A 21,039-nucleotide genomic window follows, 5' to 3' on the forward strand; every position below is an offset into this window, starting at 1 on the left:
GTGAGAGGGAGGNGAGAGAGAGAGAGAGAGAGAGAGAGAGAGAGAGAGAGAGAGAGAGAGAGAGAGAGAAGAACAGTTAGACGATATTGTGAGTTAGGGAGTAAAGAAAGGAGTTAGGCTTCAGGACAAAGAGAGTGAGAAATAACAGAAGAGAGAATCCATCTGAAGTACTGAGAGAGAGCCTGTTTTCAACGACCAGGAGTTTACGGCATTTAATCCTCTTGGATTCGTGTGATAGCGATTTGCTGGTCATATGGAGATTTGGATGTCATCCGCAATATTTAAAGATACTCATAATACTATCGTACTGCTACTAAAGAAACTAAAGAAGATCCAAGAAGAGAAGGGAACCAAATAAACACAAGCCTTGAGGAACGGGCTGAAAGGAAGGAATAAAAACATCGAAGAACCTGTAAGAGAAGAAAAAGAAACTGACTTAAGAAAGAAGAAGGTAATGGTTTATGGTGTCAAAGTCGTTAGGAAAATCAAGTGTGACAAGAATAATAATTGTACCTTGATCCATAGCCACCTTCAGTCAGTATAGGCCAGATTAGTTTTGTTTTATTACAAATAGTCAAATATAGGCAAGTTATTAATTAGATCTACCTTGAATTTTATGTGATTTTTTAAAGCAGAGACTATAAATTATTTTAATCTGGAATTTACCAAGGTTAATTAACAACGAGAGAGATTAGTCGGCTACATGCAAATGTCTAAAAGTATAAATCACTTTGAATTTCTGCAATATGCTAATAAGTCGGTTCTGCCATCGGCAAACGTACAAGCGAGGACTTCCGACTGATGACATCATCCCTGGCTATAAAACCATGCTAGTCTGTTAATTGGCCTCTGATTAGTAGGTGGCAAAAAGTGAAGGATTTGCCGGGCGAGACTCACCTGTGGGTGAGAGCCGTCGTGGGTCCGCTTGTGCTCGAGCGGCCTTCGCCCGGCTCGACTTGGCGTGTTCGGATTGCTAAATCATTTCGGTGTTATCGTTTATGGGAGGAAATGAATCTATAATCTTAGCGGCGGGGTCGGCCTTGCCCTCGTTGTACGTTTTGTACAGCTATCTTTGACGATGGCGACTTCGGGTTTTATAAATCATTATAAGTTTGCGAAATTTACTTGTTGGCTCGTTTTGTAGCTTAACTCTTATTTATATATTTAAGTAAAAAAAAAAATATTTCTAATAAATGCAATATTTAAGAATTGATGAGGTTGGCGTAAGACAACCGCCTACAGGCCATCAGTCGAGTAGGGGTTTAGGGTTAATTACAATTAGTAAAGAAAAAAAAGAGGCTAGAGTGCCGCAAATAATGACGCGTTTAATGTTATACATTGTATGCATCATTTATGCCAGCCTTTCAAATATAGTGCTGTACTTATTACTAAGTTATATCCATGAATTCATGCATTACTTAGCATCTCTTCCCTCATAAACTCTTCATAATGGTAAAAATGTACCGAAAACCAAAGATCAAGATCAGCTTATCTGTCTATTATCAAGATGACTTCTGGAAGATAAACTGAAGTAAGTACATAGTTCTATCCGGCGAAACGTCGAGTATTTAAACTGAGCGCTGTCTGGGACCTCAGTTACGTCAGGGCAACTCTCAATTCGTTTAGGAATTGTTCTGGCACTTCAGCGAAATGGAAAATTTTGCGACCCTGCTTCAAAAAGTTGGGAGGTATGCTTCATACTCTTCTGTTGTGCCATGGGTTTTCTTGTTTTTCTCTTTTCTCCAGTGTTGAAGCAACCTACCAAAAATCACACCATTTTCCCCATGAACGGATCTATTGGACCAAAACTGAACTCTGCCTGACTAAACGTTGACTTTTTTAAAATCAAATATTTAACAAATTTATTTTCTTTTATGAAGACGTTTCACGGCTGGTAGAGGTTATGCTTGGGGAACAACTATTTCTCTAAATCGTGAATCAAACGTGAAAACCTACTTCGGACAGCCTGTCTCTTGTCTTCTGTCGCCCGTTTCAGAAAAATCATGTGAATAAAATGTGCTTGTTAAGTACTTATTACATTATTCTTCGTAGGTTATTTAAAAATCTATGGAATCTCATCACTAATCGTATTAGACTGATTACGGTCAATTTGACAAATATTTGTTTACTTGTAATTTTGAAGATATAAAAAGTTTTAAGCGTTTAACATTACTCATACTGAATTTGCCTATTGTGATTGTAAGACATAGACAATTATTTCGGTTTTCTCGTAATAATTATTAGTAAATAATACGTCTTAGCTTCGAGGGAAGGTGTAATTCAATTCTCCCATGCCATTATTTCATACAGGCTCTGTACGTATTTGAATTTCCAACGGTCCGGTAACGAAAAAAGAAAAGTATAGAGCCGAACTAATTCAACCCGGCTCGGGTTAAATCATATCTCATCGAATCGCACCTTGGTGAGTCATTGCCGAATAACGGCCAAGTAGTTTAATCGGCCGGGAATCGTGGATCGTAGTAGATTTTCGTAGTAGATTTAGTATTTAATTTGTAAGATGCGAGCCGAGGGCCTGGAGGGGAGCCGGTGTAGAAGCCAAGGACCTGCCAGGAGGGGGAAAGGTATGCCAAAGGTAATTAGGTTGGATATCCCGGACACCTCAACTCGGATGTCAACTTAAGTATACAAGAGTCACGAACAGGCTACGAATCTAACAGGCCGGAGAATCGTCCTGAGACACGGTCCGTCTCCTTTTCAAACCAAAATAAACCTATTTCCTCTTATTAAAATTAATTCAAAGCCGAAAACCTCTCCTAACGTTATTCTTTACTTTTGAAAATTATCCTAGAAAAAACTGCTCATTAAACCAAATAAATAAACAGGCAGATAAAAATCAAAGTAGATTATTACGCTTAAAAATTATACTTGTTTGTTAACCCGATTGGAATGTGTATTATATTTTAAAACAACCACCAATCATTTTCAACGGACTTACTAATTAAAAAGTAACAAGTAATTACTCTAAGATTTATAGGATACAATCATCAGAGGGTAACCTCATACACCGTTTAATAGAAACGTAAAAGAACCTCTCATTAAAGAACAGCAATTAGTCGTTGGTTAAACAAAACTTGCAAAAAAACACAACAATTAAAATATAAATAATAAATAAAGAGTTTCTAAACATATACTTCGTGGAAAATATTGTAAATGATGCAACTATGTGTTACATGCAGATCTAAGCAGTCTGGAAAATTTTCTTTTCATAATTATCAGATCTTTAGTGTATTCACGATATTAACTGCAGTTGGTTCATATTAAAGAAAGGTAAATTGTTTTTCCTCATACAGAGAAATCTCCAATCTCTGTTTAGAGGATACCTCTGTTTACATGACAGCTACAGATACACATGGAAGGTTCATTTTCTATTTATTTAATGCAAGGGCTTAACCTTAACGGCTTAACCCCCGATGCAAGGGCTTAACGAAAAAAATGCAACATACCGGACTTAATAAAAAACGGACTTGTCAACTTTGAATTTCAATTCAACCAAGAGTCTGAATCTGGGTCGAGAGTTGCCAGAATGAAAAATATGAGAATGTAAGACAATGTTATCTAGAACGAACCGTGTACAACGCATGTAACTAGACTATCATACTAAAATCACATAATTCTTTGACAACTAGTACTCGTCTTAGACGTTCTTTCATAAAAAATCATGATAATAAACATAAAACTTCATTATTTACAAGTTGATAAATAATAATTTTAAAAACTAGCTATCTACCAAGTTTATATATAAAACAAATAGACATGTTCGGTATTTACTCGTTTAATTAGAGGAGGGCAAAGTGGTTATACAATATTTTGAATATTTGTTTAATGAAGACAAAGCAGAATGCAAAACACCAATTTGTACGTCGTGCTTTGAACTTTAAAGGGGTCTCAAGAGAAATTTGTGAAAGAGTCCGGTCACGAACTTCCGCGATGGCCAACGGATCCTGCCGAGTGGCAAGCACTCAAAATGAGAAAAAAATGTTCTTAAAAGGTTTCTGCAGGACCAACTTGACTGAAAGATGAGCTAAAAGTAAAAAAATAAAAATCTCCGCAGGATTGAGCCGAATTCATTCTTCCTAAATGGGAAGAAAATATTACAAGGATTGATAATTAAACGAAGGCATGAACCCACCGGTTCATTTTTCAGGGAGTTAACGCATCGGTTAACACAGCAAGGTTGGAAGACAATTAATTTTGGGTCAGCACGGCAAAGCAGTACACGCAGAAGACAAAAAGTTTTCTTCAATTCAGAACATCGAAGCTAGGAGTAAAACGTAAATCAAACTATTTCCAATGAATTTGAGGTTTTGTGTTCAAGAATGCATATTTTTTTTAAATTAAAATTTCAACCGTTTATGGACGCTTACTGATGGTTTTATTTTTTAATTTAACCTGGAGTTCCTTGATAAAATATAAAATAATTACTTTGTATTTATGTGCTTTAAATTGGTACGATTTTTGTTCAAGACTCGGCCATCGATCAGACAGATGATTAATTTTGTTCTTACTGCTCTCTTGAAATAAGTTACTATAACGTAAGTAGCAGTGTGAAAGAACTCAGAAGTTGTTCTAAGCTTTTTTGATACCTTCGTATCATAGTGGTTTCGTAATTATTTAATCAGCAATCAAAGTGAGAGAAACGCTGTATGCATTAAAGTTACATAATCTAAAGTCAATCTTTCCTTACGAAGTTGTTCGACGTTGAACGTTGATTCGTTCGAATTGGTCTATGTAACATGGTGCACGCGGTATATTCTTCTTGCTTTGGAAAGGTATGTAGGAAGAGGAATGACACGAGCAAGGCAAGGAGGCCGATCCGGTGGAAAGGAGTTCGCCACCTGGGCCGGTAGCTCCATTAACCTTCCGTCCTTCTCTTGCCATAATCCTATCTCTCTTCATCTCCGTTGTGTCGGAGTCATTTCTCCTTTATCCCGGTGGATACCATCTACTCGAATTTTCCTTCCCCTCCGCGGAAAGAAGTCGCCGACGATAATGAAGATGACCGTCATGATGTTGATGACTCTTTCGTTGTTAAATTACACATGATATCGCGCAAATTTGAGTGTCCGTTTTACTGACACCATCACCTCCGTGGTTGGTTCGGAGTTCAATGTGCCTAAGCTCCTAATCTCATTATTACCCCCTGGGTCGAAATTCCTCGGGGCAGAAACGATTTCTTACGATAATCTGCGTAATTCTGATCTCATACTGTGGACCGGTTCAGCCATTAGTCGGTGTAAAATCAGATAAAACAATAGTTTGAGTAGTATTTAATCACAGCAGTTCTTCTAGGCTTCCTCTTCGACACAAGAAAGTAGAACTGACAGCTTTTTTTTTTTTTAATATATTTCCCACATATAAATACAAAGATTCTAAATTACACGGACGATAAGACATGATCACTTCTGAAAAAGTCACCAGCCACAGTAAACGTGTGTGGCTTATTTAATAATAAATGTGTTAACTCAGAAACTAGCTATCATGCCATATTATTGTAAACATTAATAAACTTTTTTTTGGAACTAGTCATACTACACGGGATAATAGGACCAGCAAATCACAGGATATCACAAGATCTTCTTGGCGAAAAGATGGTGTTGGTTTTTTTTTTCTACAGCATTAAACAACACGTGTTCATTAATGGCATACGGTCAGGATAAAAGAAAAAAAGCCGTTCACCGAATTATCTTACAGATAAGATAATGGAGACCTGAAATCGAAAGCAGAAAGAGAGGCTAATTGGTATTTGGATAAGTTAGCAAAATCAGATCAACGGGGTCTTCATGTTCAATCTATTTTTCATGCATAACAGAGTAATCCTCAACTTGGTGGTCAAGAGAAAGATAGATAGATAGATAGATAGATAGATAGGAAGATNGAGAGAGAGAGGGAGAGAGAGAGAGAGAGAGGAAGGGAGGGAGGGTGAGAGGGAGAGAGGGGGCGAGGGAGAGAGAGAGAGAGTGATTTGAAGGGGGAGAGATAAAGCGAGTGAGGGGGGGGAGTAAAGTAAACCCAGTATTGTAAGTGTGGGAGTAAAGAAGTAAGTGAAGATCCAGGACAAAGAGAGTAAGACGTTCCATCTAAAAAAAGAGGAATTGAGTTAGCGAGAGAGAGTAAGAGCGAGTGCGAGAGACTTGGAGAAAGTAATAGCTCGATGGAATTTTGAACCTCCTGGATCCTTTTTTTATAATTCTTCGGACATTTTTCATCCTTTTTTAATGCCAGAGGGAGATCATTTTCATCTTTCTTTGGTGTATAATTAATCAAGCGATTAATTGTAATTTTAGTTTGCTGAGGGTGAAAGCATGAAAATATTCTGCTGGATATTCGACATTCAAAAATTCTAATCATTCTTTAAATTTAAGTGTTGACATTTGATGAAACGATAAGGCGAAATAGTAACCGCTCAACTATTAGACATAATTTGAAATTTTAATCATATTTTTGGATTTGTGAAACGAAATATTTTTAAGAGGCAGGTACTGTGAAAAACCGAAAATTTCAAATAATAATTGTTCTATTTACACTCCTTCACACCTCTTGTGAAATTTGGACGGTCTTCGAAGAATAAGCATAAAAGGAGCCGAAGACAGAAAAAAGAAGTGTATCACATACTGGAAGAGGACAAGGCATGTGTCGTCGGTTGATAAATCGCCTTGTCGTAAGAGCTACCGAAACTGAAAAATGGCCCGGCGATTTTTTAATATTTCAAAACGTTCGTGATTCATGCTCTCGATGGAGCGAGGGAGAGAGAGAAACAAGGGCTCTTAGCTGTGTAATATCAGCTGGGATCTCCTTTTTGTATTTATTTATATATTATCTTTGTAGAAGGCTGTCGTGTACGCATTCCGATCTTGGTCCGTTTTCTTTCTCCGCGGTCCTGTCCCTCTCTACCTCTCGGCATCTCTGGATTCTCTCTCTCCCTCGTCTAATGAATGCCGTTTCCTTGCGGGCGTAGGAGTCCTGTAGCCATCTCCCCCCTACACCAGCCACTGTCTTCTATTGAAAAAAGAAGAAGAAAGGACTTTTCATACAAACTTTGCTTCTTCTTATTCCTCTTTTTGTAATTTCTTCTTCTCGTTTTGCCTTGCGTTGGAGAAGTAGCCTTTTTGAAAGTACGTCGTGCCAACTGGATGCAAATGAAAGTTCTCTTTTTCAATTTTCCTACTCGGAGTTAATCTTATTGTTTTATTAACCTGAACATGGTTGATGAGAAATATACGTTAAAGAAGAAAATAAGTAAAACCGCGCAGAGGAACGGCCTCAGCCGTTTGTCGGTACCTAAACGTCCCACATTAAATATACGATAACCAGAAAACTATATATAAACAATAAACCGGTCGGTACAAAGAATAAACAAAGTAAGAATGATGGGAACGGCACAGCAAATACACAGATAAATATTAAGCAGACTGACAACAAACCTCCAGTACTATTTTCATTTTCTTTGTTCTATTAAATATGAGTCTGGTGTTTTATACGTTTGATTGATTGATTGATTGATCGTTTGATCCATTGAGCATAAGAATTTTGAAGTCTTTTAAATGCACGTACAACAATATAATGAATATAATCAGCATAATAATTTAGAATCATTTTTCTTTTGCAGATATGTACAAGCTAAGATTTAATCATTTTTCTTTTGCAGATATGTACAAGCTAAGATTTAAGAAGTGGCGAGATATGGATTGTTTTCTATTTTTCTTCCGTTTATATATTGCGTTTATTATTCATTTATTCAAATCTATGAAAAACATTACACTTATATAATAAAAAAGAAGGACTTATTGAACTTTTAACGGCTCAAGTTTTCTGAAGAACGCCTACAAAAGATCTATTAACAATTCACTTGTTCAGACTTGATCCTGATGAATAATATGTTGGCACATTCACATTCAATTTAAATTTAGAAAAAGGCAATACTTTATCCTGTTTTTTTATGTTAACGTGGTTTTGTTTGTTTCGTATGGTCGAAGATTACATTTAGTGGTTATTATTCTTGGAAAATTGTCCAATGACAACATGATAAATTGCCAATTTTACATTTTTATAAGCCAAGTAGGACAGCTTCTAGCCATTCGTCAAGTAACAGCCTGGAAAATTCATTGCTACAGTTTCTCATTGGGGCCTACTTTCTTGGGCCGGTTTGGCTCCAGCCGTTACAAAAAGAACAAGACGTCAAATTCCAATGGACTTTTATTGCTCGAATTATTAATTGGGCCAATAATTTAAGGTCATATTCCGTCCCCAGCGGGTTCCTTTTATCTTGAATTGGCGAAATCACGAAAAACCAATAAAATGGGCTGATAACACATCTTGCCTTTTTTTATTATAATTTCGTGGAGATTAACACCCCGATATGTTTCAACTACAATATTTAAAAAAGCTACATGTTAAACAAAAAATCGTTCGACTTGTTCAAGCTTATGTAATTTATATATCAAAATGCAAATAAACGAGAAATAATGTATAACTTTAAATAAAGAAAACGTATACTTTGTCAAGCATTATTAACTATAACAGCAAAATATTCACAAGATAGACGTTTTCAAATTTAAATCAAAATTAGATAGACGTAGATAGAGATAGAGAAAGAGATACTGACAGACAGAGAAATATTATTTAGATTCGCAAAATTTGATAAAAATTGACCGCTATTACTAGGTTTTCAAGAAAAACGAGAAAGAGAAAGAAAGAAAGAATGAGAGAAGATGGCGAGAGAAAGAGAGAGAATTAACGAATAAACTTTTATTTATTCATTATGCAAGATTTGGTTTCAAAGCTTCTTCAAAACATAAAAATATGTTATTCGGGCGACCGTAAAACAAAATTACCGACTTTATTTAATAGTTTGTCAAGAAACAAAGAAAATAACAAAATATGATAGACAGGAAAGGACATGATGAACCGACATTGGGTCACAACTGGGTCCTTCTTCCCGCCATTCATGAGATTAAAAAACATGTTGCCGATGTTTCAATACTTATAAAATCTTTAAGTAACGGTGTTTAGTTTATTAATTAAATTGAAACATTTAAATTTTTTGAGCTTTTTCATAATTCATTATAGAACCATGTCTATCCACATGTGAAAACAGTTTCTGGCTGTTGTATTTATTTTTGAGTGGAATAATATAGAACGTGTCAAAAGGTACGGTTACAAATGTTTTTCTAATTACGAAAGCTATTTTTTATAAAGATTTACTGTGCTGATTAAAGACACCATGATAGTAAAAATCATGAAATATGTGTCATCAAGCTAATTAATTAAAAATAAAATAAGGACAAGTTCAGCTTGTTTTTTTTCTTCTAAAACATAGTTTAAAAAAAATATAAACAAGTTTTTCTCTGCTTTTGGTGGAATTGATTTTATCAAATATGTATTAATTAGTTAAATTGTTCATTTCGTCAGTCGTGTCGAAATGCCAAATCTCCTTGATGAAATAAATTAAAAAGCTCGTTCAATAACTATGCTAATTTTGCAACGGTTTGGGGCAAAAGCGACTAAATAAAAATAATTTTAAATGTATCAAATTAACAAAAGTAATAAACGGACCATTATTTACTTGAATTTCTCCGCCGTTAAAGAAAGGGCGAGAGAAATAGATTTTCAGCAGTTTATTAAGCCTAGCACATTTGAAACAAGAGCTCGAATCAAAGTATCCGTATGTCATACGTGTTTGTTGACTGGCATAGAAAAGATATTATCTTAAGATCTCGCCCACATCTTTGAATAAAACGGCCAATGCGACGTCGAGTTCGCTTTAATAGGAATATGTATGACGATTATGAATGAGGGACTTGTGCAAATTAGTACCACTTTTTGCATTGGCAATATTTTCCCGAACCAATGACACATCTATGAGAAAACAGGACATCTCACTTATGTCAATACTTTAAAAATGCGTTCTTGTTTTGTTTAAAATTTTATAAAAACACCGTCTGCTTTTGTGTTTTAAATTGCCGTATCGAGCAATATGGAACAATGCCAAAGCCCTGCACTTTCTTTTTAAAGTACTAAGAACAAAGATAAACATCACAAAGATCTTTTTTTCACTCTCGTTAATAATTAATAGAAAAATGCCACTTCTTTCTACACTTTGGAACATTATGAGCTTAGATTTTTTATTATTTGGAGATCGTGAGATGCGGTCTTGTTGGTTAGAAAAACATTTTCTTTACTGTGCCAACGTTTCGATCTTTCTTTAGATCATCTTCAGGGCCTGGGATTTAAAACATTGTTTGCATTATTATATTTTTTTAGTGTAATCCATTAACGCAGTGTCCTGCTTTAATATGTTTATATATTCAGCATGAAGTTGTGTTTTTGATTAATATTCCCGTTTTTATTCATGAATTCTACCCCACAATTTATTTTATTACAAAAGCTTTCGGACAGCAGTTATATTAGATTGTCACTATTATGTGAAGGCCGATGGCGAAATATCGAGTGCCGACTAACCAGAATGAGTGCAATGTACATAAGTGATAAAATTATATATGTATAAATTTGTGCGAATGTATTACAGATGATAATTTTACGCTTGATTATATTTTGCACGTGTTGGGGATGAAATGACCTAGCTGTTGAAAGCCACTAGGTCCACAAGGACCTAGCACTTAATCCCGTTAGTTGGGAAGCGACGATCTTCTAAGCATCTGATTCAATGGGGTACTAGCGACCTGGCTGCAAAATGGGGTAGGAAAATTCTCCTGAGTTACATACCCTTACATACAGTGACAAGCCTTCGGAGTGAAGACCAATAGTCAGCCATTTCTTAACAAAATCGACACTTCTGGAGAGGTTCATGAAAAAGAAAGGGGGGTGTGTTAGTTTAAGAATGGATTTTGAAACTTTAGAACAAATTGCCATTTTCCTTAAATTAAAATAACTAAATTCATAAATACATTTTTTCAAGATGAGATCTGAGACAATCGTAATTTTTCGAATGTTCTAATTTTGAAGGTTTAGTTTTCTAACTTTTTTTATAGTGTCGATTCTGATTTTGTGGAACTCCATAATAAGTTGATGGGTACGAAGTAAGTTGTCCACAATGCATGGATAACGGTGTGGTGTAAAAGATAATTTATTTCTTACCCATCAGTTTGTTTAATAATCAGCCAAAATCTGTCCCTAATTTATACAGAAATGTTGGTTTATATAAAATCTTGTTGGCTAGGTTTTTGACTATTTTTTCATACGAATTAACTTTAAAGTGATCTTCGTCGGACGTTGGTCTCTGTGTAAATGTGTCCAAATTAATTACTAGAATAAAAAAAGTTGAAAAGCAAAGAGTATCATTATCCAAAATGTAATGTTGAAACAAACAGAACATTTTTCTTTGCGAACATTTTTAGTTCAGTTTTGAATTTCAGTAAACTTGCAACTTTTCATTAACTTGGGAAAAGAAATTCCATACACTTTCTCTCCTATGTATTTATTCAACAGCTTCGTGTATCTTTAAATGCAATAATCCATTATTAACATACTTTCTTCCGATTGCGTGTGGCGCATTCTCAAAAAAAAAAAAAACGCATTATTAAACATTGGTAGAAAAAGGAAAGCGTTTTATTTTTACGCAAGTTAATTACGTTTTCAGAAACACGTCTAACAGCATTGCTGCAACTTTAATAAAATCCCAGAGTGGAAAGTAGGGTTCTTATCTCGATAGAGGTTTTTTAAATCTTTTACCAAGACATTTTTGTAAAATGAACCGAGAATTTGTAAATTCCGACGGAATCTCGCGGATCTGGTCCAAAATAGAGATATTTCCATTTATTGACTGTCGAAACATACATGAAATTGGGTCAGCGGCGGACAGGAATTCGTTTATTTTCAAACTTTCTCGTCCTCATCTTGCCTACTTAACGGTGAGTGAACTTTATGCGTTAATCGAGTGAGTGGCGCGATGTTCGAGTGTTTATCGCGTAAACGACCAAGCTTGAAATCGCCAACACTAGAAACACATCCTATTAATTATTTAACATATAAACCTCAAATGGTTTTGCATCAGCAGCCAAAATTCCAGCGTTCAAATGGAGATTTTGTTTATTTACGTTACAGTTATCCGTTGTTTTGAGGTTGTTGTCCTATGTTCAAATTAATTGAAAAATTACAAAAAAATACAAAACTAGAACAATGGAGAACTTAGAATAACTCGTGTAATCAGCTTCGAGAGTTGATCAACTTTTGACCAGTTTTGTTCATCGTCATTGAATTCAAGACCAAGTTTTAGTTACTTAGTAGTTAGTCGTCCGATCTTCCGGTTTCAGTTTCTCTAAAGCTTGACCCGGTTCAAGAAGTCCGCGCGAGAAAAGCCTGTACTTCACCCGCTTTAAACTTCTCTGGAAATGAAAGGTACAATGGGATTCTTCTCCTTTGGGATTGCCCTCGTTCACATGTTGAATTTGTGAATGAGCAATACTTTCTCCATCTGTTGGGCTCAGCTAGAGAGTTGCTCTCCCTGTTAATTGAACGCCTTTCTAAACTTCCACCTACTCCCTTGTCAACTTGCCTTCAAGGGTATCAGGGCCATTCTAGAGTTTTTGTCGGTACGCAGACTGCCCGACGTCGGGCCCGCGTTTTGACGGCCGAATAAGAGCAAGGAAAATCGGCGGCAATTTTTTTTTTCGTGGTCTAATTAAATTTTTCTTATAGAGGAGAATGGGGTAAAAAGGAAGTAATTTGAGAGCTTGGCTCTGAATGAATAAAATCATTGGTGGAACGCAGTATCAATTTTCCTCACTCATGGGAAAAGTTACCCTCAATGAAGAAGGATTAATGATTTATTTTTTGTATTTATGTACACTGAAGAAGTATTTGAAACCTTTCGAAAATTATATTTCTATCCTTCAAATTAACCCTTAATTTGAAAATGAACATATTCTTGCACAAAATTAAAACATTTTAAGTTCAAATTATCCGTTTTTACTTCAAAAATTAACACTTTTTCATGTCAAATTAATCTTTTTTTAAATTCCAATTAACCCTTTTTAACATCAGATCAACCTTTTTTATTTTCAATTTAAGCCTGTTTAACACTAAGTTAACCCTATTATAAAAAGTGGTTCTACTCACAGATTTAAATAAATCCTATTACAAAAGTGAATCCACATACTCACACCTTCATAATTTTTATTGTTTATTCTTTTATACTTTTAAAAAATTCAAAAACTTAGGAGGTATAAAATATAAACATTTAAAATAAAATTAATCTAAATTTGACAAAGTTATACAAACAATTGTGCTCTTAGAAGTCCACATGCAAATTTTTTTAAACTAAAATATAAAATCATAAAAAGTAAACATATAAAAATTAAGGATTTTTCTTGGATTTAATTTTTAAAATAAAATAATTGGGCTTTTATTCAAAAGATTATATGAAAATTAGCTACAATCAAAATTAAAAATTACATGTATAAAATTGAATATTACAATAAAGGATTTTACTTTTATATAATGGTAAATATATAATGGTAACAAATTACTTAATCAAGGTAAAGAATACTTAAATTGTATTATTTAATTAGCTTAATTGTGTTTTCAAGAGCACAATTTTTTTAAATATCAAATTAAAAAATAATTTGGTTTTTATTTAATTTTAAAGTGCAATTTTAATTACTTGTTTTATATTAAGAAAAAAATTCAAATGTACGAGGAATGTAGGGTAAAGGCTTATATTTCAAACCATCTCCTGATTTTTATATTTAAAAAAAGGTAATTTGAAGTTAAGAGGGGTTAACGTTAAAACAAAAAGTGTTAATTTGATTTTAAAATGGTATATTTAACGGAACAAGTTATATCTACCAATTTATCAGGAATAGGTGATTAAAACTTTCGGCTTACAGTGAAAATATCTGAATTTGTTTTTGCATAATGATCTGAATAGTTATTAAAACCCACTAAAAGATTTTTTCAACAATTTATTTCATTTCTTATTTAAATATGTTTCTACATACATAAAAATAAAATTCATGGTTCATGGCAACCTTTGAAAAAAAAACCCAAATTTGACCATCTTGAGTGATTCACTTATGGTCACGTAAAACCAACAAAACAACGAAGAAAGACAAATCAAAATCACCGGAAACAACCTAACTACAAATCATCTTACAGCCCTAACTGATGAGACAAAACTCTTTTGAATTAAACTGAAGGAATGCAAGTATTGATCTTAAAATATTAAGGCCCAGATGACTTCTATGGGGTTTAAATTTGCAAAGAGGTGCCCGGTCGAAAGTCTCAATTTTTCTTTTAAAGTTCAAAAGAAAGAATCTCTTCGTCGTAAATAATCCGCTTACCTATGAATTTACATTGGAATTTATGTAAAAGCAGCCAATGACTTATGCTAGTATGTTCCCATTCAGAAATGCATAATCCTGCCTTTTCCAATTCAGTATAAGCATTTCGTATAAACTGATAAAAATACAATATAGAATGTACTATTGGGGATGATAATTGGATGCTTTTTGTTTCATTTTGGCAAACTCGACAGATAGATGCTTTTCGACACTCAATTCCGTTTTGAGCAATTCTTTGAATATTGATTAATACCTTGCTGAGTTGGTGGCTCGTAACTCAGCTTTATGTGTATATTAAAGCCCCCTTGAACCGGCTAATTCGAATTATGCATTTCCTTTTTGGAACCTCGATACTTATTAAAGTTTATTTTAATTTTCTTGTTAGTTCCTTTGTATTTACATTTCGAAGGTTCTTCGTGACGCCTCTTATTATGCATACTGAGTTGTGTTAGCCTGGGACGCCGACCTCGTAAATTCAACCAGCATAAAGTTTTATTGAGAAAAATATAGACATGCGAGTCGTAACTTCTTACACTTGCACTTTTTAAATTCTTTTGAAGGAAAGAATAACTAATGACCTAGGCGAAACATGTGATCAAAACAACAACAAAAACTGTCCAACTGCTTTAGGTTCCAAATGCAAATATTACCAAAACAGAAATTTTAAATCTGCAATTACAGTAAATAAAAATATTTTAAGAAAATGTTCTACTCGAGATATTTAAAACCTTGTTCATTACCAAAAATGGATAAAATCGTTACTTAATTTACTTTTTTGTAATACATTTGTATATAATAACCCTTTTCCCGTCAAAATAACCCTTTGTTACCTCAAATTAAGCAAAACCACTTAGGACATGGCACGTAAAAATATTTTATAGAAAATTAGTTCTTACAAGACCGTATGAAAATTACAATAAATTCATAAACTAAACCATAAGGTAAACAATTCTCTTTTTACAATAATGGTAAAACAATTTCTTAACTAAGCCTAAATACACAGGTATTATGGTGTATCACCACTAGAGGTCTGATTAATCGCATAACTTGTTTCAATTAATTAATCTTTACTTAAAATATTGGTTGAGACAAAAAAATCAGTGTCGCGAGCGGGATTCGAACCCACCATCTTCGGCTAAATTCGCCGCTGCTCTACCACTTGAGCTTGAGAAGACACGATAGCTAAAGACTAATTAATTGAAAAAATATATACATAACATTGATATATTCGAACAAAATTTATATAATAGCCCCATTGTTTTATATTAAAAATTAAATAAAAAAGTATCATTTATATTTTATACTTAGTTATTTATAATACTTTAACTGTCACGATACTCAAGTGGTTAGAACAGCGGCGTACTGAGCCGAAGGTCGTGGGTTCGAATCCCGCTCGTGACACTAACTTTTTCATCTAAACCGAGACCTTACATAAAAAGAATATAATTGAAAGAAGTATTTTGGTCAATTAGTCCACTAAAACATAATATTATTTATAATTTTAAGTTTTACTTGTAAATAGTTTTATATATGGTCTTCACAGATACCAATTATTTATATAATTGTGTTTTAAATGTACAGAAATTATTACAGTTATTTTACATGTTTAAATCTTATACCATTTCCTAAGTTTCTTTTATTTTTTGAAGTAAAAAAGGTTTAATGGAATCTTGAAAATGGTTTAATCAAGTTAAAAGAAGCATTATTTATTTTTTTATATCAATTTAGTAGGCGTATTAGGATTTGCCGTTTTTTTAATAAGTTCTATAACGTACTTTTTAAATTGTTTGGTTCGTAATAACCACAGACCAGGTAGGAAAATGGCACAGAATGCCGAAACGGCGGACATTTGAACAATTCTTTAAAAACACCTTCGACAATGGGGCCTAGAAAAAAATCAATAATTAAACTTTTGTTCATTTTAGAGAGCACGGTCTCTTAGGGACCTAATATTGATATTCAGCAATCAACAAATCAACCCTGCTTAATTTTTCTTCATTGATTTGTCAAGTCTGCACAAGATTTCCCAATATGCCTAAAACCTCCATTAATCAATAAAAAGACTTTTATGACAAGACAAATTTGATTTCCACTTCTCCACCAGTCATCTACATTTCCTTACTATCGATAAACTGCTTTCACTGAACCAACTTTATTTGTCGAGAAGTTTTATTTTCCCGAAATAAGAAGATATGTTTTTAACATAAATTAAGCCATATGATATTAATTCTTCTTTATTACATTGAAAGATGTAGACAGGAGTTCTAAACCTTAATAAATCGTTTGGTATTGTTATTGCTCAAACGTGATAACAATGTTTAAAGTGGGGTGCTGCTGGAAAAATAACGAAATTTCATGTTTTATTGAGCCTTCTCGTGTTGAGAGGGGTGATTTTTGTCTCGACGATCTTTGGACATAAGGGAGACGACCCGCCAGCTCGGAGCACAATGGAACATATCTGTCACACTTCACTTGTTGCACTTAAATACCTTTACCTGTTCACAAACTAGAACCGGACTCAGGCAACAACTCGGTCAACCCAGTCGTTTAACCGTTTCGTTAAAACCAAACACGTCTCTTCAAAACAGGTTGATGAATTCTCAAAAAACTCGGACAATTTTCAATATAATTAAAAGTGAAAATAATAGCCATATCAAGCTCTTAGTTTCAAGCAAATGTCAACGTGTTATTAGGACTTTTAAATATAAAAAGATTTCAAAGAAACTTCTCTTTCTTACTCGCCTGTTCAAATCACTGAATTTCATTGTGAAATTAAAGACAAAATGTTTTATTAGAGAGATTATTGTCATGTTGATGATATTTAATGCGTACAAAATATTTTTTTTAAAGAAAAAGCAAACAAAAACTAGCAAATAATTAGCATTTTCAACGTAGAAACACCTCCATGTTTTGAATTTTTTCTATCGTCCAAGCTTTAAAACTGATAAGGTAACAACGACTATTGAACGAAAATTTTTTGGGGATACTTGGACAAAAGATACACGTGTAAGGTCGTTCTTCTTAATCGTCTCTAGGAGCCAAGAGAATTTTTTTGAAAAGTCATTTACAAATATAATTTATAATGTGGTTTTATGCATTTGTTCTGCAGTTTTTTTAAAATTATTACATCACAATCGATTTGCTAGTCTATCTAGAATAAGAAAATTATATGTAGGCATGTATTCAATGACATTAGGTTTATAAAAAGTTACGAATATAACAACACTTCCAGTAAACTAGGCCAAAATAGTTTAAAAACATCGGATTCGTTTTAAGCTCCCTTGAATACAAATTTTCATCCCTTTAAAAAAATATAATTTTATTGGCTGGATTCTACGAGGCTCCATTTTTCTCAAGTCGATGTTCGTTATTCCACTTAAAATTTCATAACATCTCTGGACTTTTTCTCGATATCCATGGTATTGCAACCGTTGGAAAGCTGGATTTTACATCTTTCTGGCTATGACGACAACCTTTGGTTTTTAACTGGTTTATAAGTAAGAAAAATAAGAACGAAATCAACAAAAATTTTCAAACTTTTTATTTTATATTGTGATTGATTTGCGATTGGTTTGTGCTATTACGTATAGGTTATACGGCCTTAAAGGTTTCTACAATGTCCAGTGGTCAGTACAGTCGTTTTAAAGTTATCACCATTTTTATGATGTTCGTGAAAATTCGGAAGTAATTCGAAAACCCAAAATTTTAACTGGAAAATTGTTTCCTGATTTTCACCAAATTGGTATTCACGGTTTTTTCCAAGATGTAGGAAATGGATTTTAACTTTCTTTCTTGCTAAAAAATATTTAATGATACACTGAGGAAATCACAAAAATACTGATTGATTTGTTACAATTCCACTTTTCTCATCTAATTTTCATTACAAACTCAACATTTTCTATAAGACACGATTGTATTGTAGTATTAGTTTACGGATTTGCATATAAACTCTGACATATTGATTAAACTTTTCATTCTTAATCGACCGTTAAAATCTCCAAGTTTTATATTTTCTTTAATAATTTAGCGTATATATAGTTCATAAAAAATATTATCAATAGACTGCTTGAGTGTTTTTATTTATCATTTATCCACCGAAAACTGTTCATTGACCGAAATATGCAGCGAGAATGGGCGGACCAGTAATATCAAGGAATGCATCTGATTTCCGACATATGTTCAACTCCTCACCCCAACCTACGAAAATTTTCGATTTGATATAAAAAACCTCCCTTTTTCAAAATAAAAAATGAAATAAGGAAATGGTCGCAAGAAAAGTCCTAACTGATATTAAAAGTATGAAAGCAATGCTGGTCAGTTTTCCATGGTCACATTGTAAGTTGCATATTTTTTGTCCTTAAAATGTTTTATTTTGTATATAAAAAAGGATTTCTATGTAAAATAAACTAGGGCTTTGTTTACAATTGTTAACATTGTTATTTGTCGCCGGTGACCGGCAATTTTCAAATCCCGTTTCTTAACCGAACGTCGAAGTCTCCGCCCACCCATCAAGGTCTATTTTCCAAGATCTTAAGATCCAAGATTTCTTTTTAATAACCTCTCAAAATTATAGAAAAAATAACAATAGGTTATATTGAAAAAAATCTGTTTATAGATTTGGAAAAATCGATAGATAATTCTAATCCAATCTTATAAAACGATTTTCTCTTTTAAAATATGATGTCTCAACTTAGATTTTGATTTCCTTCTATATTAAAAAAAGAAGTTTTTTATACGATTTGTCGTACGGTATATAGCAGATAATTAACCATTTACTGTTAAATTATGTTTTAAAAACCTTGTTTACTGACACCCAACAGAAAATATCAACAAAAATTTACTTTTGATTTCGATATTAACAACACGCACAAAATAGGAAAATTTATGACTTAAATCTTAACTTTTTTGCTTATGTAATAACAAAACTATTTCTGATTATTTGCAGGTGACTTTTATTTATCTATGTGAACAACTATATCTTTTATGTGTATTTTTCATAATTGGTTTCGGTTTGAAACAGCAAAATGTCTTGCCTTCGTTTATAATAGTAACAAGTTCGTTTTGTCGAAATTATATAAAGCTTCTTTATGTAGAATTTTAATACATAAATCGTATTTTATTTTAATGCAGTTAAATAAGTTTTAACATTTGACAAATTGGAGTTCAATAGTTCACTCACTGTTAATAAATATTTAAAATAATAATAATAAATCATTTAATATCATTTAAAAAAATTAAAATTAAAATAGGGAGATGGTGAAATTTTTTTCTTATTATTTAAAGCTTCTTTATTTGTAACTTGTAGTTGATCCGAATTTTCGATCCTAGTTGGACTCACTTCGCGTTACGGGAGTGCAAAAGAACTAACTCGGAAGAATCACGATCAGAGGATTAACGTCTATTATTAATTAAACAGGTTATAAGAGTCCGAAAAAAATATACAGAGAGTGAGAGAGAGGTCAGAGCTCCCTTTCACTCCACCGGTTGCACAAATACGCGATGTGTCGGCTCCACCTAACAAGGATATTTCTACCTGAAAACTTCAATCTCACTAGACTCCTCCCGAGCTGGCCTGGTTGATGAAGAACGAATGTTTTCAGCCCGGCGAATACCGCCTGTTTACATCCCCCGCGCTTAAATTTCCAAATTCACTCAATTTTAAAAGCATCGCTCTTTGTCGGAGTGGAGACCGGTTCAAAGATGACAACAGCAATGAAAGAGGGAGAATTTATAAGTCATTTACCTCTTTTATAGATAATCCTTAAGTGTTTTGGAGAAAGGCGTGTAATCCAATATAGAAATCCACTGATTAACACTGTGTTAATTATAGCAAACAGATGGACATTAGTTTCACACTTGAACTCGCGTTTTAGGAAAGGGAGGCGGCTTGACGCTGAGCCGGGGTCGCGCACATAAATTGACTAGGACACATGTTCGCGGGTGGGTCGACTCGTGGCCGGTCCGAATAGCGCGTCCATCCTCCCTCTGTGGAAACGGTTTGTGGAAAGCTTTTGGGAAATGTCACTGTGTTTTGAAAGGGAACGAGAAGGAGTCTTGCCGCAAGCCAAGACGGACACTCACTGAACCGGAGGACCGCAGGTGGGAGATGGAAGAACCAGTTTTCACCAGGTGGGGGAAGAAATCTTGAGGAAGGAACCTGAGACCGACCTTACCTCTAGAATCCCCCGCCCCGCGACGCCCTGCTCTTATCTCAATAATTTTAACACATTTTCCCTTTTGGAAATGGACCGGCACAACGTGGGGGCCAGGGCGAAAGACCTTCACCTACGACAGCAGCCATAAAACCGAAGATACGCGCAAGTGAAACCAGCATTGATAAGTTTTTCTCTGCGCTATCATGCAAAGAAAATGTAAGTTTATGGTTTAAGATTGAAACATTCCTATAAAACATGTTTTTGAGAATTTAATTAAATTTGGTGAACCGTTGTAAATTACCATATAACTAGAAAGTAAATATTATCACTTATACAATATAGTATTTTACCACTTTATTAATAAATATGTAATATTATAATTTTTAAATCGTAGACAGATTAGTTTACGATTAATGTCAACTCTGAAATCCTGACAGTTGATCTTATAAAATCACCTACAATGATTTTTTAAAAGGTTGATTTCTCAAGTAACTTCTCAATTTACTTACATAAATTTTTTAAAGTTAAATGTGGAAAATATCAAAATTGTGAAATAACATTAATTC

At 33.7% G+C, this 21,039-nt stretch overlaps 1 protein-coding gene and 1 non-coding gene across 2 annotated transcripts in view; one reads left to right on the plus strand and one right to left on the minus strand.

Annotated features, from left to right (window-relative positions):
* The window catches only part of LOC106665493 (protein dachsous), a 305,122-nt gene extending 284,719 nt beyond the window's left edge, over positions 1-20,403 (minus strand). The window contains exon 1 of the mRNA XM_014391938.2: positions 20,062-20,403. The gene's annotated coding sequence lies outside the window, so the exon portion shown is untranslated. The remainder of the gene's footprint in view (positions 1-20,061) is intronic.
* Trnas-acu lies at positions 15,647-15,719 on the plus strand. Its single transcript has one exon. It is a non-coding gene; the product is annotated as a tRNA-Ser (tRNA).
* Positions 20,404-21,039: the final 636 nt, after the last annotated feature.

Source organism: Cimex lectularius, unplaced genomic scaffold, assembly GCF_000648675.2.
Source record: "Cimex lectularius strain Harlan isolate CLEC.00 unplaced genomic scaffold, Clec_2.1 scaffold102, whole genome shotgun sequence".
NCBI classification, from domain to species: domain Eukaryota; kingdom Metazoa; phylum Arthropoda; class Insecta; order Hemiptera; family Cimicidae; genus Cimex; species Cimex lectularius.